The 15,577-nt window shown below is 40.4% G+C and overlaps 1 protein-coding gene across 10 annotated transcripts in view; it reads left to right on the forward strand.

Annotated features, from left to right (window-relative positions):
• Cacna1d (calcium channel, voltage-dependent, L type, alpha 1D subunit) overlaps nucleotides 1–15,577 on the forward strand; it is a gene marked incomplete at its 5' end in the record, with an annotated part of 346,833 nt that overhangs the window by 69,951 nt on the left and 261,305 nt on the right.

The raw sequence follows: 15,577 nt of genomic DNA on the forward strand, positions 1-15,577 counted from the left end.
GGATTACAGGCATGTGCCACCATGCTCCACTCATCATCCCCAATCTGAGAATCTGGAGTTGAAAATTCTCCAAAATTCCCAACTTTTTGAGTGCTGACATGACACCGTGGTGGAAAATTCCGTACCTAGCTTTATGTGATGAGTCACTGTCAAGGGGCAGATGCACAAAAACAACATATCAGATTGTATTCAGGCTATGTATGTAAGGTATATATGAAACAAAATCAAATTTGTGTTTATATTTGGGTCTCATTCCTAAGAAAACCTTATTATTTTTATCAGTTTTTTGTTGTTGTTACAAAAATTTGAACAAATGCGAAACACTTCTGGTTCCCAAAATCTGAAACACTTCTGGTGCCCTATGTATTACTATAAAGGACAGTCAACCAATATTGACGGTTCTCTGGGTCTTGTGCTTGTCTCATAGAGATTTTTTTTCTCTTTTTTCGGGCAGATAATTGAACTGGTTGCCAATTCTGACTTTGTGGGCTGTACCTCTAGCATCAGTTCAGTTTTCAAAGCCTTTGCATTGTCGTTTGGGTCTGTGTCTTACGTGTGCAATCTATTATCCAGGCAAGAGCCTGGGCAATAGCTCTTCCAAAGTGGAAAATCTCAAAGGCCTTGGCACGCTCTTTAGAGTCAGGTCCGCAGTTCAAGTGCGAGCCTAAATGGTAATATGCAACTTTGTGATACAACTTTTGAGCTTCCTTCTCCCCACATTTTTTCTGATAATTAGAGGCTCCTTGAAGCCCTCTTTTGTTGTTCTTTAGTTAGAAAGCCAAGACTAAGTCTCTGCTCTGCGGCATTACTATCTGTGATTATATCCAGGGTCAAGTAACAGGTGTCCAGAGAGACAGAGCAATGGGATTTCATAGCATGCTCTTTAGGACTACAGCTAGTTTTGTGAGAATCGTTCTTTTGAGTTTTAGGTACCTGCTTAGCCTCTGCTGCCTTCTTTTTGGCATCATGGGATTGTCTGGGCTGAGGCTGGAGTGAGAAAAAAGCCAAAACATATAGGGAATTTATCAGAACATTAGAAATCTTTTTCTTTCTTAGGTCAAAGGTTCCCCCCGCCCCCCGTTCTTTCTGTCCATGTCCAGGGAATACTTCTGGGTGCTTTGAATCCAACCTGAGTGATGCTGGGGTGGGGAAAAAGAAAGAAAAATTTAGCACTGGTTTAGGAGTACTCTTCTTCTTTTTTTTTTGGTACCGGGAATTGAACTCAGGACCTTGCACTTGCCAGGCAGGCACTTGTACCACTGAGCTATATCCCCAGCCCCTGGTTTAGGAGTACTCTGAGTTCCAATCTTCATTTACCTGTTACCTTTTCTACTTCAGAGTCCTTAGATACTTCGTGTGTTCTTTTTATTGGCATTTAGTAAGAGAAACAGAGAGGACATTTTTATACCATCTTGCTTGGAACTGGAGTCTCCATATTAATTTTAATACCATTGTTTATAACTCAAACCTTGCATAGAGTAAGATTTATCAACTCTGGTTTTGTGAGTACATAGGATGTATTCATTACAGGTGTCATGGTATTCTCAAATAATATTTACAATCATAAGCTTACCTTTTATTTGATTTAAAGCAGAGTTTGACAGACTTTTTCTCCAAAGGCCCAAATGATAAGTAGTTCAGTCATGTGGTCATATAGCCTCAGCCACACTTCTTAACTATGTGGTGGTTGTGTCAGAGAAGCCATAAGCAATACTATGTAACTAATAAGGATGGCTGTGTCACCCCAGAATGTGAATTTCTCACACTTTTCATGTGCTTTTCCTCAAAAAAAAAAGCATTGATCTATTCATGAGGGCTGTACCTCCAGTGACCCTAACACCTTCCACTGGGCCGCACTTCCCAACACAGCTGCACTGGGGACTCGGCCTCAGCCTGAGTCTTGGCGAGCACAGGACAGCAGTCACCACCAATCAGGGCCTCAGGAAGAGGTGGTGCGCCTGGTCCCTGGAGGGCTGCAGAGCTGCAGAGAACGAGCCTGGTGCTGGGACCATCTGTGGTGCCTGCTGACTGAGAGCTCTGAAGCTATAAAGGGAAATAGAGTAAACATATTAGTTCCTTTTGGTCTTCAGTTTTTCATAGTGTTCTCCTAGATTATCCTCGGCTTGTGTCAGCGTTAGCCACATAACTCAGTGTCATTTGCTTTGATCTTTTATCAGTAGCAGTCAGTGGTAAATGCTTCGGGAATAATAGGCCTTGATGAAGTACTGGTTTATTTGTTTGAAATCTCGCTTTGCCTATAGTGAAGCATTTCTTAAAGACATTATGTGATAGTGTGAAAATAGTCATTGCTTTCTTTGTTCATTCTAGAATTTAAAGTATCTCTTTCCCACATTCCTTGTCTTGATTGTATAGTTAACATTCTCTCAAATATGATAGAGGAAAGAAAATATAAACAGTCATTAAAAAAAGAAGAATGAAGTCACAGTTTGCTGCTCTGTGCTAGCTGGATATTGTTGTGCATGTCCTTGTACAGAGTAGCATTCCCACTTTCTCTCCATGAGTCAAACCCAGTCTCTACCTGTAAGGAGCTAAGTTTGATAGTTTTAAAGATTCTCAAATGACATTACTCTCCCTTGAGAATGTTTAGAAATATGTGGGGCAACTGGAGAGGCCAAAAATGCTGAGAGGTGTTTTTGGAATTTAGTGTGTGGGATATTGGAATGAATTTTCCCACCCAAAGTTCTCATAGGGCCCATGTTGAGAAATACAGGGCTGAGTAAAATAATATTAAGGATAATAGTAAACTTTGGCATGTGGAGCACTTTCTATGTGGCCATAGAGCTCTAAGAATACAGATTCACGTTCTCTGATCTCTAGATCTAAATCTAGAAATTCCTAAAACAGAATTAGGGAGTCTTATGAACCAATCTGGTGATGAAATATGACCTGAATTGCTGTGAGACTATTTTTTAAAGCTGAAACCTGAATTCTTTAAAATAGCTATATTGAAGAATAGTTTACATGCCATAAAATTCACTTATTTGGAGTGTATTCATTGATTTTTTAAAAAGTCAATTTATAGAGTTGTATAACTATTGCTACAATACAGCTTTATAGCATGATTATCCTACAATCCTAAAATTTTCTTAAGCCTATATAAGACTTTTTGTAATTTTTGTTTTATTAATGTCAACTTTCAGATGTTTCACTGAAGCAATATCAAAGTCTGATTATGGAGTGTAGCTCTATACCCTTCTGAAATGCTATGTATTAATTTTCTGAAAGTTGAAGTTTTTAATTCTGAAACACATTCAGCCACAGAAATTTCTTCTGTGGGGTTGGGGATATAGCTCAGTGGCACAGAGTCTGCCTGGTAAGCCCAAGGTCCTGAGTTCGATTTCTGGTACCAAAAAAACCAAAAAACCAAAAAAAAATTTTTTTCTGTGGACTGTGTGAACACATCCTTTTCCTTCAGTAACTCTATGAAGTCGATTTGTTCTTCATTTTTAAAGTTGAGGACACTCAGGCACAGAGAGACTACGTAATTTCCCTAAGACACTAAAGTTAAGAGTAGGGAAACCACAGCTGGCACGTAGAAATGATCACAGTCTCTTCACTTGGCCACTGGTTCATGTTTCTAAGGCTGGAGGAAATGCCACAATAAAGTCCAGTGGGAATTCCCAAGATAACATTGAGAAAATACTATGGTAGTGGGCCTGAAATAGAATTTGGTGTTTAAAGATGGGGGAAATCACCTTTTGTTTCCTAGTTGTTACTGAAGACTCTTCCTAACCCAGGGGTGACATTGTATGCCTGTAATCCCAGCGCTCTGGGAGGTGGAGGCAGGAGAATTGCAAGTTCAAGCCTCGCCTGGGCAATTTAGTGATTAGTGAGATCTGGTCTTAAAAAGGGGAAGAGGGTTGGAAATGTAGCTCAGTGGGAAGGCCTGGGTTCAATCCCCAGTGTACAGCCCCCAGAAAGACTTTTCATAAAATTCATACTGTTTAACTCAAGACACAGTGAAAACCTATAGATCCATATTACCCATTAACCAAAACACCATGTCTTTTACTCCTGTTTGTCCCTCTTGAGCCCATCACCTTCTCTTCTAGCAGTGTTCTCCAGAATTTTGTGCTTCCTTCTAAAGCTTTTATTGTTTTTCTGTCTTACTTCTTAGGTGAAATTATACTGAGTGCATTAACCAGCTTTCTGTTTCCATAACAAAATGTCAGAAGTAACTTACAAAGAAAAATGGTTAATTTTGGCTCATGGTTTTGTAGGTCTTGTCTGTGATTGGTTGGCCTTGTTGTGGTGGCAGTCTATGTAGTGCCAACCAGCTCACCTCATGGCCATGAAGCAAAAGGAAGTGAGCAGGGGGCTGGGGTCCATAATTCCTTCAAGGTCATGTCCCAGTGACCTAAAGGTCTCCTAGTAGACCCTCCCTCTTAGAGGCTCTCACACCACCCAGCAGCACTGCCCTAGGGACCAAACTTGTAACATATGGGCTTTAGGGGGATATTCAGTATCCAAACTATAGCACTAAGAATATTTTTAAATTACAGTTTTCACTCAGTTATACTTTCTGAGATTTATCTGTCATTTATCTTTGTTTTTCATTGCTGTATATTAGCATACACCATAATCGGTTTAAACATTGGTGGACATTTGTGATTTTTTTTCCTTAGAGAAAGTAATTCAAGTGGTACTACTTTGAAGAGTCATCTGAGTTTCTCTTGTTGCACCTGTATAAAGGAGTACATAAGAGTGAATTTGCAAGGTTACAATATATCTTCAGCTTTGTATGTGTGTGTCTTTGTTTATATATGTTTCACCTTTGTAGGTAGTACCCAGTTGTTTTCCAAAGGATCATATCAATGTATACTCCCCCAATAAAGTGTAAGTGGTCTGATTGTTTTCATTTCCTTGTTAACAATTGATCACAGATTTTTCAGTTTTTCCAATCTAATTGTTCCAAAAGAGTATGTCATTGTGGTTTAAGCATGTATATGCCAGTGACTAATGACATTGAATATCTTTTTATATAATCACTTAATTTTCTTTTTGTGAAGCATCTGGCTTGATTCCCATTTTTTGACTGAGATGTCTTTTTCATACTCATTTGCTGAAATTCTTAATAAGATCTTCAGACTAACACTTTGTCAATTATATGTAATACATTTTTTCCTAGTTTGTGACTTGTCCTTTTGATTTTTTTTTTTTTTTTGAGAATAATCCGTTTGCAGCTGAGAAGAATGTGTATTCTGATGTTGTCAGGTGGAACTCTCTGTAGACGTCTACTAAGTCCATTTGTTGAAAAGTTTGGTTTAGTTCTAATATTTCATTGGGTTTTTTTTTTTGTCTAGTTGATCTATTTGTGACAGTGGAGTATTGAGATCTCCCAATACAATTGTATTAGTGCTTATTTGGTTTTTCATGTCCATTAATATTTGTTTTATATAGTTGGGTGTGCTGGTATTTGTTGCATATATATTTATGATTATTACCTCTTCCTCTTGGATTGTTCCCCTTACAAGGATATAGTGACTGTCTTTGTCTCTCTTAATCAGTCTTGGCTTGAAATCCATTTTGTCTGCAAATAGAATAGCTGCCCCTGCTTTTTTCTGGGTTCCTGTCACACGGAGTATTGTTTTCCATCCTTTGATATTCAATCTATGCATTTCTTCTTGAATTAAATGTTTTTCTTATATACAGCATATTGTTGGATCTTGCTTCTTGACCTATTCTCCCAGTCTATTTCTTTTGATTGGTGAATTGAGACCATTAACATTGATGATTATAACTGATATATATTGACTTATCCTTGTCATGTTATTTTTCTGTTGTTGGCTCCCTTTTTCCCCCTCTGTTTAATTGTTTGCCTTGCCTGGTGGAGTAATTCTGTTAGGGTTCTTGGAGTTGTAGTCCTTGTTATCTCTTTCTAGAATGTTCTTCAGAACATTTTGGAGTGCTGGTTTGGTGTTCATGAATTTTCTCAGGTGTTCTTTGTCATGGAAGTATCTTATTTCTCCATGAATTTTGAAAGAGAGTTTTGTGGAGTCAATCTTGGTTGGAAGTTGTTTTCTTTTAGAGCTTGAAATACTTCACTTCAAGCTCTGCTTGATGTGAGGGTTGTGTTGAGAAGTCAGCTGTGATTCTGATGGGCATTCTTTTATAGGTGATTTCTTTCTTTTCTCTAACAGCTTTTAATATTCCGTTCTTGTGTTTAATTTCTGGAATCTTGATTAGTATATGCCTTGCCGTAGATTTTTTTGATCATGGCTAATTGGAGTTCTATATGGCTCATTTATCTGTATCTCAAAATTTTTTTGCTGCCAGGGAAATTTTCTGCCATGACATCTGTGAACAGGTCTTTTATGTCATTTGTGCTACCTCTTGCCTTTTCCTTCACTCCAGTCAGTCTGATGTTATTCTTCTTTGCATCATCTAGCAGCTGCTGGATTGATTTCTCATAGTCCCTTGCTATTTTAAAGAAATTTTTCTTTTCATGATCACTAACTACAAGCCTGTCTTCTAATATCTGAGATTCTAGTCTCACATTGGTTTATTGTGCCACACATACTTTCAATGGAATTTTAAATTTCCTGAATATCTGCTTAAATGTGTTTTATGTATTCTATTTCTTTCCTATGTTGGGTATTCTTGATTTCCATCATTTTCCTAAGCTCCTTAATGTGTTTGCTCTAGAGTCACTAAGCTTGTTTTTCATCTGTGTAGTTGTCTGAGAAATTATTTTTGATTTGATTTTTTTAGAGCCTTATTCATTTGCTTTATTGTTACCACTTCAGAGGTGGGTGGCTTTTGCATTGTCCCATGTCATTGTCTCCTGGGTTTGCCTTTGGTGATCTGGATGTCTGGGATTGCATTTGTTTTAAGTGTCTTCTCATTTTCTTTTTTTTTTTAGTTTAGTACCTGGGTTGATTCTTCTGGATTACCTATGGTGGGTAGCTTTACTGCTAGTATTTAGAACCCTTAGGAAACCACTAATTCTCGGAGGTGTTTTCCAGGTGTAGCTGGTTTTTGGGTTTTGAATCTGTTGCACAATTCTACCTCTTCAATTTATTGGGGATGAGAAGTTGCTGCCTTCTTGGCCTAGCCCCTGATTCTTCGGCACTGGCCCACGGTATTTCTATGACTCTTAGGCAATTTCAGTCTTGGTATACTAGGAAGATCAGCTGGTTAGAGCAATTATGTTGCTTTGGCTAAAGTGCAACTTGCTTAAGTACAATCAGCAACAACAGTAGCATCAAACACAGCCTAGGGCTGGGGATATAGCTCAGTGGCACAATGACTGCCTGGCAAGTGTGAGGTTCTAAGTTTGATTCTCAGTACCCCCCTAAAATAAACCACAGTCTAGAAAATGACAAACTGATGTAACCATTAATTTGCCACTTTTAACCATATGAGCTAGATTTGTGGTTGTATAACAATCTAAAACACACAAACCAGAAATTATATGCAGTAAATAAGCCCTCAATATGCCAATTTTATCCTCAGGGGAGAAAATTTTAAAGGGGCCGGGGGAGAAACAGAGAAATTGAAGAAAAGGAAGAGATTAGAAGCCAGACTGGAGGACAAAGGAGATCATGCAAACTTTGGGAAATTGATGCAGAAGACAGGAGGGAAAGAGAGAAGGAAGAAATAAAAGGAAGAACAGAACAGAACAACCACATACAAAAAAACTAGAAATCACAATCACACTCATATAAGAACAATATCAAACAGTGAAGGGGAAAAAAAAAGAAAAGAGAGAGGAAAAAAAAAGTTCACTTCAAAGTGTTCTCCACTATCACTAGTAGACAATCTGTGGAGACAGAGTCCAGATCCATGTTGATTTATCCCAGGAAGCTGGTAGTAGCTTTGCAGAAGGGTAGTGGATAGTCTCAGCAGGCCTGCTTCTTTATTTCCCTTGTAGTTTAGGCTGGTTTCTGGCCCTGAGGCTGGAACCAGACCTATTCAGCCTGCAGCAGTCAGCACACCTTCTGAGGTTTGAACTCAGCAGGGAGCTGCTAGATGAAGTCAGCAGTTGTTCTGAGTCCTGAGCTCAGTTAGCCTCTCTCCAAGGTGGCTCCCAGCCAACTGCCTTCTCCCGCTGGATGGCTGAATCCTTGCCACCAGCCAGTGCAGCCCTCGGTGTCCACTGCTCTGTTGCACTGCTGCATCTCTCCGTGGAGGCCTCTGGGGTTGCCAAGAGTCGCTGTGTGTCTGCAGTATGAAGCCCTCCTCTCTCCCATGCAGTGAGTCCCAACTGAGGGAGAAGGTGCCCCCTGCCATCTCCTTTTTCTTTGTTGAAGTTTCTCTCTTCTCCTCGTGGGCTTCAGTTCTTGCTTGAGATCCTTCCTGGTTTGGGGGTACGACTTCCCTCCTTCTATTCATCACGTTACTATATTCCAGTGTCTGGATATCAAATCTCGGAGAGGCTCATTCTCGCTGTTTGCCACTCTGCCATCTTCCCGGAAGTCTCCTTTTGATCTTTTTGTGATGTCTTCATGAACCAAAGTTTTAACTCTTAATGTGGATAATTTACCTATCTTCCTGTAGGGATTTTTTTTTTAGCTTATTTACCTGGCACTCATGGAGCATTTTTTATGTGTTGGACACTTTCCTAAGTATCTTTTTTTAGTACTGGGGATTGAACCCAGGGCCTTTGCATTGAACTACATCTCTATCCCTTTTTATATTTTATTTGGAAACAGGGAGTTGTTTAGTGGCTAAGTTGCCCAGGATGGGCTCAAACTTGAGATCCTTCTGCCTCACTGTCGCAGAATGTGGGGATTATAGGCATGTGCCCCCATACCTAGCCTAAGTATTTTTAAAATGTTTATTCATTTAATCCTTATAATAACATTAGAGGCAAATATTATTATTCTTCCCATTTTACTGGTGAGAAAATTGAGGCACACAGTGGTTGAGTAACTTGCTAAGGTCACTGTGTTAGTAAATGGTAAAGCTAAGAGTTTAACCAAAGCAATTTAGGAAACTCTTGTTTAAGAAATCCTATCTTGATAGGTATGGTGGCAAAATGGCAGGAGACTTTCTGCTGTAATATTGTATGTATATGTCGGGCTTTTGAAAAATGATTTATTATTGCTATTATATTTACTTGTTTGCTAAAAGGTAAGCAGATTCAATTTCATTTGAGTACTTTGAGCTTTGTTTATATGCAGGGCAAAAACTCTTCAAATGTGTACCATGTAGTATTTCCCCCCCCCTCCCCGATACCAGGAATTGAACTCACGACCTTGCGCTTGCCAGGCAGGCGCTGTGCCGCTGAGCTAAACCCCCAGCCCCTTGTACCATGTAGTATTTTATGAGACTAATATCAAATATAATGTGTAGTGTACCTGTTCAGGCATGAACAGCTCTTTCCTGTGACCATTTTCTTTGTATAAAGTATTGTTCATGCTGCACATAGTCAGACTTCAAATAACACCAGTAGTCTGTATCTTACCCTCTTCAACTTCTTAGCCAAAGTGAAACTGATAGCTAAAGTGAAACAGACAGCCTACAAGCTGTTCTGAGAATTTCTAGAAAAGTCTTACCATGGCCCAAAGCAGTCTGCCAGTGCTCCCCCTGTATCTCTTATGAAGGTTCCTTGCACTTTGCTGAGGAAGAATGCTTCTCATTCTTCTCCAAAATGCCACATACACTGTGACTACAGGCTTTGGTCCTTGTACCTGGGATGTGCTTCTCCAGATGTATGTGCACTCCTAATCACCCGCATCTCTGGTCACATGTCACCTCAGAGAGCGCTTTCCTGACAGACCTTTGCATAAAAGCTCCAGGCTCACTTTGCCTGATTTTTATGCAGCACCTGACATTTATTGTCTTCCCTTTACCTTACCTCCCGCTGTCTACTGGGAAATCATCTCCTGTAGGACGGGGACTTTCTCTTTTCCACGGCTCTCTGTAGTGCCTAGTATACTTTCTGGTATGGGGAGCCACTGGACAGCTTTTTACCCTGTCCAGTGAATGAGGGTATTTGCAGAAGGGAGGAGGACAGAGAGGCCTTTGGAGCAGACACGTGCTCCAACCTCCAGCCCACTGGCCCCTTCCTCAGAGTTCCTGCTGCCTGCACCAGTTAGGCAGCTCTTTCTAGAGTTATTTCTTTCATTATGTACTGAGCATCTTGAGGCAAAGGTCTGTCTTAATTTTTCTCCCTTCTGTCATCCCTGCTGTCTTCCTTCAGGGCTTGGGACTGAGCCTTGCACGCTGCTTTGCTTTTGGTAGAGTCTTAGCTATCTGTTAACAAGAGATGCGGTATCACTTGTCTTCCCTCGGGAGGAGAGCAGTAAATTAACAGCAGTGCAATTTCATATGCAGACTCTGGCTGCAGTAGCAGTTCCCTTCTGAATTCCTCTGAGTGCTTTTCTTGAGCCTTGTGTAATAAAATTCCATTGACTGTATTCCTGCGGAGGAAAGGGACCGATCTTTCTTGTTCACTGTGCTTTCGCCTTGCATGGTGCTTGGTGCATGATACCCATACTGAATAAAACTTACCAGTGGTTCATTGCTGATGTACACTTTGCCATGTGTGAAATTCGTTATTTACTTATTTTTTATTCTTAATGTCCAAAATTGTACTTTAAAATTAAAAGACCTATTTACGCTGTGCATGGGGTATGTAGGAAATGATTTCTTGCTGAGAAAGGAAGAGTCTTGGTTGCTCACTTGACAGCCGGTGATACTGACAAAGGGGTGAGAATGATGTGAACCTGTTCCCTAGCTAAGGTATTCATAAACATGGACCCTGGAGTCTCTTCTGAGCTAATTACTACTTTTGCTTGTTTTAAAGGTGACCTGTGACCTTAAAGAATCCAGACACCTTCCAAAATAGAATTACAGTCCTCCTTCCTCATTACTAGAGTTTAAACCTCAAGTGTTCTGTCCCAGAGGAATGAAAACTTATAGCTCCAGGATTAAAGTTCATGAGATCAGAGGCAGATAATATAACCACTCAGAAAATGCCAAATTCATAGCCAAGTAAATTCAAATACCTACAGTTGAGAATATTCTCAGTAATAAGTAGTTGTGGGTTAATCTCCATGTAGTTATAGACAAGTCTTGCATATCTTGCCTGCAGTGAGGCTGGGTGGTGCGTAGGCAGAAGCAAGGGCCAGGACTCTGGCCAGTTTTGGAAGGCAGTCTTGGACCAGGAGTCCTAGACAGTGAAGAGCTCTTGGTTATGCATTTCTTCCTGGCTGGAAGTAATGTGGTGGGGCAGAACACTGGGGCGCACCTTGTGACTCAGAGTCAGTCACTGGACCTCACTGAGCTTTAGTTTCTTCCCTTAGCACAGGCAGAAACATACGGGAGTGCTGTTTGGATTAAATGAGATAATGTGATCGCTTGCAGTCATTGAGTTTCTGTAGAAATAAGATGATCAGGCAGAACTGCATATTTGCTAGGCCTGAAACTTGCTGAAGTGCAACTTATTACCCTCTTATGTTCTTGTGTCTGTGTAGCTAGGTGTGGTTGGAGACATCATTTTGCTATAACTGGTATTTTGGCAAATGATCACTGACTTCTGGCAAGAACTTAATTCCCACAGCACTGATAATGTATTTATCAAATCTGTTCTCTAATTTCTAGGTAATTATTTCACATATTCTCTCTCCTGAAACCTCTAACACTTCCTTTCACCCTCACTCTTAGCTGATTGCCTTATTTCCTTTTTGTCTGAGGGAATGGAAGCCACCAGAAGAGAATGTGTGTGGGCTTCTACTGCCGTATCCACCCGCCTGCTTACATTCCTTTCCACAAGGGCTGCTGCCTCTTTGGTTGACAGGGCTGAATCACCCATGCCCCTACCTGTGTCCGGCTTCTTCCCTGTGTGCAGTTTGCATCTGCTCTTGCTTGTTGCAGTACGTGGCAGTGGAGCTCCCCAGTTCTTGTCTGCTATGATAATTCTTCTGTACGGGTTCTTCCCGGTCATTACACCAGCATGCTACAATTGTTCCTCCCATTTAGGTAATAAACCAGTATCGATCCCTTTTCAGTCATGCGATACGATGTCAGTTCTTTCCCCTGTAACTAAGCTCTTCAAACCATTTTTTAAATCTACTATTTCGTATTCCTTTTCCCATCTTCTACCTTGAACTAATTGTCATCAGGCTTTTGATTCTACCACTTCTCCAAAACTGTCATTGACGTCACTGATGAGCTTCACGTTGCTAACGTAGCAGTCAGTTTCTAGCCTTCCCTCTACTGTACTTGGCTCCTCCACTTCCCACATATGGTGCCCTCCCTCCTGATGGGCTTTCTTCCTGGGGCTTCCAGGATACCACGCTTTCATGGCCTTCACTGGCTGCCCCTCTTGATCTTTTCCAGTTCCCTCGGACCTCATCCTGCTGGAGCACCCTTGCATCAGTGCTCAGTCCCTCAGAGACCAGACATAGTGTGGGGCTTCAGATCCATTAAGAAGCTAATTCCTTATGTGCCCTCAGCCCAGGCTTCTCTTTTGCACTCCAGGTTCATATACCCCCACCCTTAGAAAGGTACCCCATCCCACTCACTGTGCATGTTCTCCAAAGCTCTTATCACCACTGACTGGCTGTAGATGTACTTGCTGGTTGGTGGCTGTTCTCTCTTTGCTTACCTCTAGAATGTGAGCTCCACAAAGACTATTAGTGGTCCATCTGCAACACCTACAAGGCTGGTAGGCACATAAATATTATAATAAATATTTTGTTGAATGAATGGGTTTGGTCTTAATACATAGTGAAGTCTCTAATAATTTAATAATTAATTCTTCTGGCATCTAGTTTCAACTCTTGTTGGAAATTTCTTAATAAATCCATTTGATAACATGGTATGATTGTTTCTCCGTGATCCTATTTAATCGACATGAGACATTTTAGTATATAGTATTACATATATCCTTTATGGTTGACTTGGGGAAATAGAAAGATCTTTGACTTTAGAGCCAGATACTTCAGAGTTTGAATTCTTGTTTTATCATTAAATAGCTATAGTGCTTTAGTTAAAACATAGCAATCATAGGCCTTAGTTCTTTCATTTGTAAAGTGAAATGTTTGTTTCATAGGTACATAAAGAGAAATTGCTGAATATATGGAATGCATGTAGCATAATTGCTGGTACGTAGTAGATGTTTAGTAATAACTACTATGATAAATGTCCTTAACTGTATAGATGATATGTCGGATTACATGCATTTCAAAAAAATTGAAATACAAAACTTTATAATTATTTCTTTAAATTATTGGTAGTTGGTCTTTTGTTACAAACATAGTTATCTAATACAGGATTGTTTCTGTGGTGAAAATTAAATTTGATTTACATTTCAACCTACAGAACCTTTTTTAGGAATTTATTTTGCTGCAGAGTTCAAGAACTGCCCTTCAGTAAAATTTATGTAATTGGAGTGCTTTGGAATGGAATGTTCTGGAGGAATTCAATATCCTAATTAATGAGAAAAAAACTAATTTTGTGTGAAAGCCTCTTTATAAAATGGCTTTATATGTACATTGAGAATAATCCACAGTAAACAGTCAGTAAATACTTTGTTACTTGTCTTTGACCCAGAGACACTTCTCTGAACTCATGTTTTGTTTTGAGGCATAGCTATAGAAAATATGGATGAGACTACTAAATACAGTACAAATTAAACATAGGCTTAAACGTACTATAAAGGAACTTGTTGGCTTTGAACCCTGAATATCAGTAGTAGCTGTATTCATAATTAATTCTTGATTCTACTTAGGGAAAGAAAGATGCAAATGGTCCCAGCTCTGAGAGAGTTGAGCACAGTGGGAGAGATGCTACATGCAAACGTATATCCGTGTGTGTACATTTGTGCAGACATAGACTTACTCTGTTAGATAACACAAGAGCAAACTATTAAGTACAAGTTACAATTGCTCTGCAGTGTTTGGTAAGAGTAGAGCAAACAGGATAAGTTTAAGTACTGTGATTTCAAAGGAGTGGTTTGCAAAGGTTAAAAATGGTCAGAGAAATTTTTCTGGGAGAAGTGAGATTGGAGCTGGATGTAGGAAGATTAGTGCCCCATGAAGCAGTTCATAAGGCTGTTCGAGCCAGGAACAAGTTCATGGGCTCAGAGAAAGTCCTGTGATTGTCTCACAGCTCCCCTGTGAACACAATCCCTAAGTCACACCCTTGTCAGCTACTTATGATTTTGGGTGCTTTGGGGCTGCCAGTGAAGGCTGTAGGTCAGGTGTTCTTAAACTGGGAGAGCAGACAAGGGAGTTTAGGAATAAGTGCTTAAATGATTAGTTTCCTGTATGTCTTGACTTTCCTTGGAGATGAGTTGACAAGGGCAACCTTCAGCTGTGGATTTCTCTCTGGTGATGTGAGTTGACTTGATAAATGATTATGGAAAAGAAGGAAAAGCAGATTCACTGTTTTAGATAGAAACCTGGCATCTATGTGGCAGGTACAGGAATAGTAGGGTAGCTAGAGAGAGCTATCATCTATTCATTCACGTGCTCACCGCCTGGGTTATTCATCTGGAAAGCATAACTGCTGATAGTTGATTGGACTGGCTGAGTATGTCTGCATTGTCACATAGGCCTTTTTGGTATCAGGGGGCAGTTGGCAGCATGGTAGGTGATTGGCAGAGAAGCTGAGATGGAGCTGGCCAAGCTGGAAAAAGAAGGGTTGTGATTGTCCAGTTGCTGGGTGACAGTCACACTTCTAAGTGACCATAGTTGTTGGTTGGTGTTAAAAGTTAGCTATGAGCTTTAAACAGGAGAACATTTGTCTTTTTTAGACCTCCCTAATTTGTGTTCTACATGAGATAATGAGCTTTAGTCAAGGTCTGATTGTGAGAACTCATGCTGTATCTCTGCTTTAATGGGACATGGCAGACAAGAGCTGGTCATGGTCTGCTTTGCAGATATTCTAGGAAGGAAAGTGGTGGCAAACCTCTGACCCTGAGTGACTGGGGCTTATGACGTTCTCTGGAATTGCCTTAGACATTATCCTGGTTTTATAAATGCCCATGGACCAAGCTCTTGTCTGGGCATCTGTCCCTCCCTCCGTACATGTTGCCTATGTTCTGTTGACAGTTACATTTGTCTATCTCTAAACCCATTGATCATCTTGACTGGTACATTCCCAAGGCAGCTTGAACTTCACGTCTTCAAAGTAGAGTCCAGGTCACTCTCTAGGCCTGGCCAGTCCTACCTTCCCTGTCTCAGTGTTGGTGACCTGTTTGCCTGGGTGCTGACTCCTAAAAATCTGGGACTTCCTTGGATTCCTTCTTGCCCCCAGTCCTAGTATCAGAATCACCAACTGATCCTGTCCTTTCCTCTTTGGCCCTGGGTTATTTAGAACATCTTCCCTTCTCTTCATTTACTGCAGTCTCCCTCATGTAATTTACCACAGACTTTTGTGCCTCCAGTCTCTCCCCGACCCCCCAGTGGCCAAATGAAACCTAAACATGTTAGCCATCTGAATGTGTAGGTTCTTCTTACAGGAATATAGCTCAGGTTTCATACTGGGGTATGGGAGGCTTTATGGGATCCCTGCCTTTCCTGTATCACTATCTGCTCTTCCCTTTGGTCTCAGTGCTTTAGCCACATGAATATTTATTGCTTTCAAACATGTTTTGTCCATA

Source organism: Chinchilla lanigera, unplaced genomic scaffold (genome assembly GCF_000276665.1).
Source record: "Chinchilla lanigera isolate Chin_1 unplaced genomic scaffold, ChiLan1.0 scaffold00029, whole genome shotgun sequence".
Classification (NCBI taxonomy): Eukaryota; Metazoa; Chordata; class Mammalia; order Rodentia; family Chinchillidae; genus Chinchilla; species Chinchilla lanigera.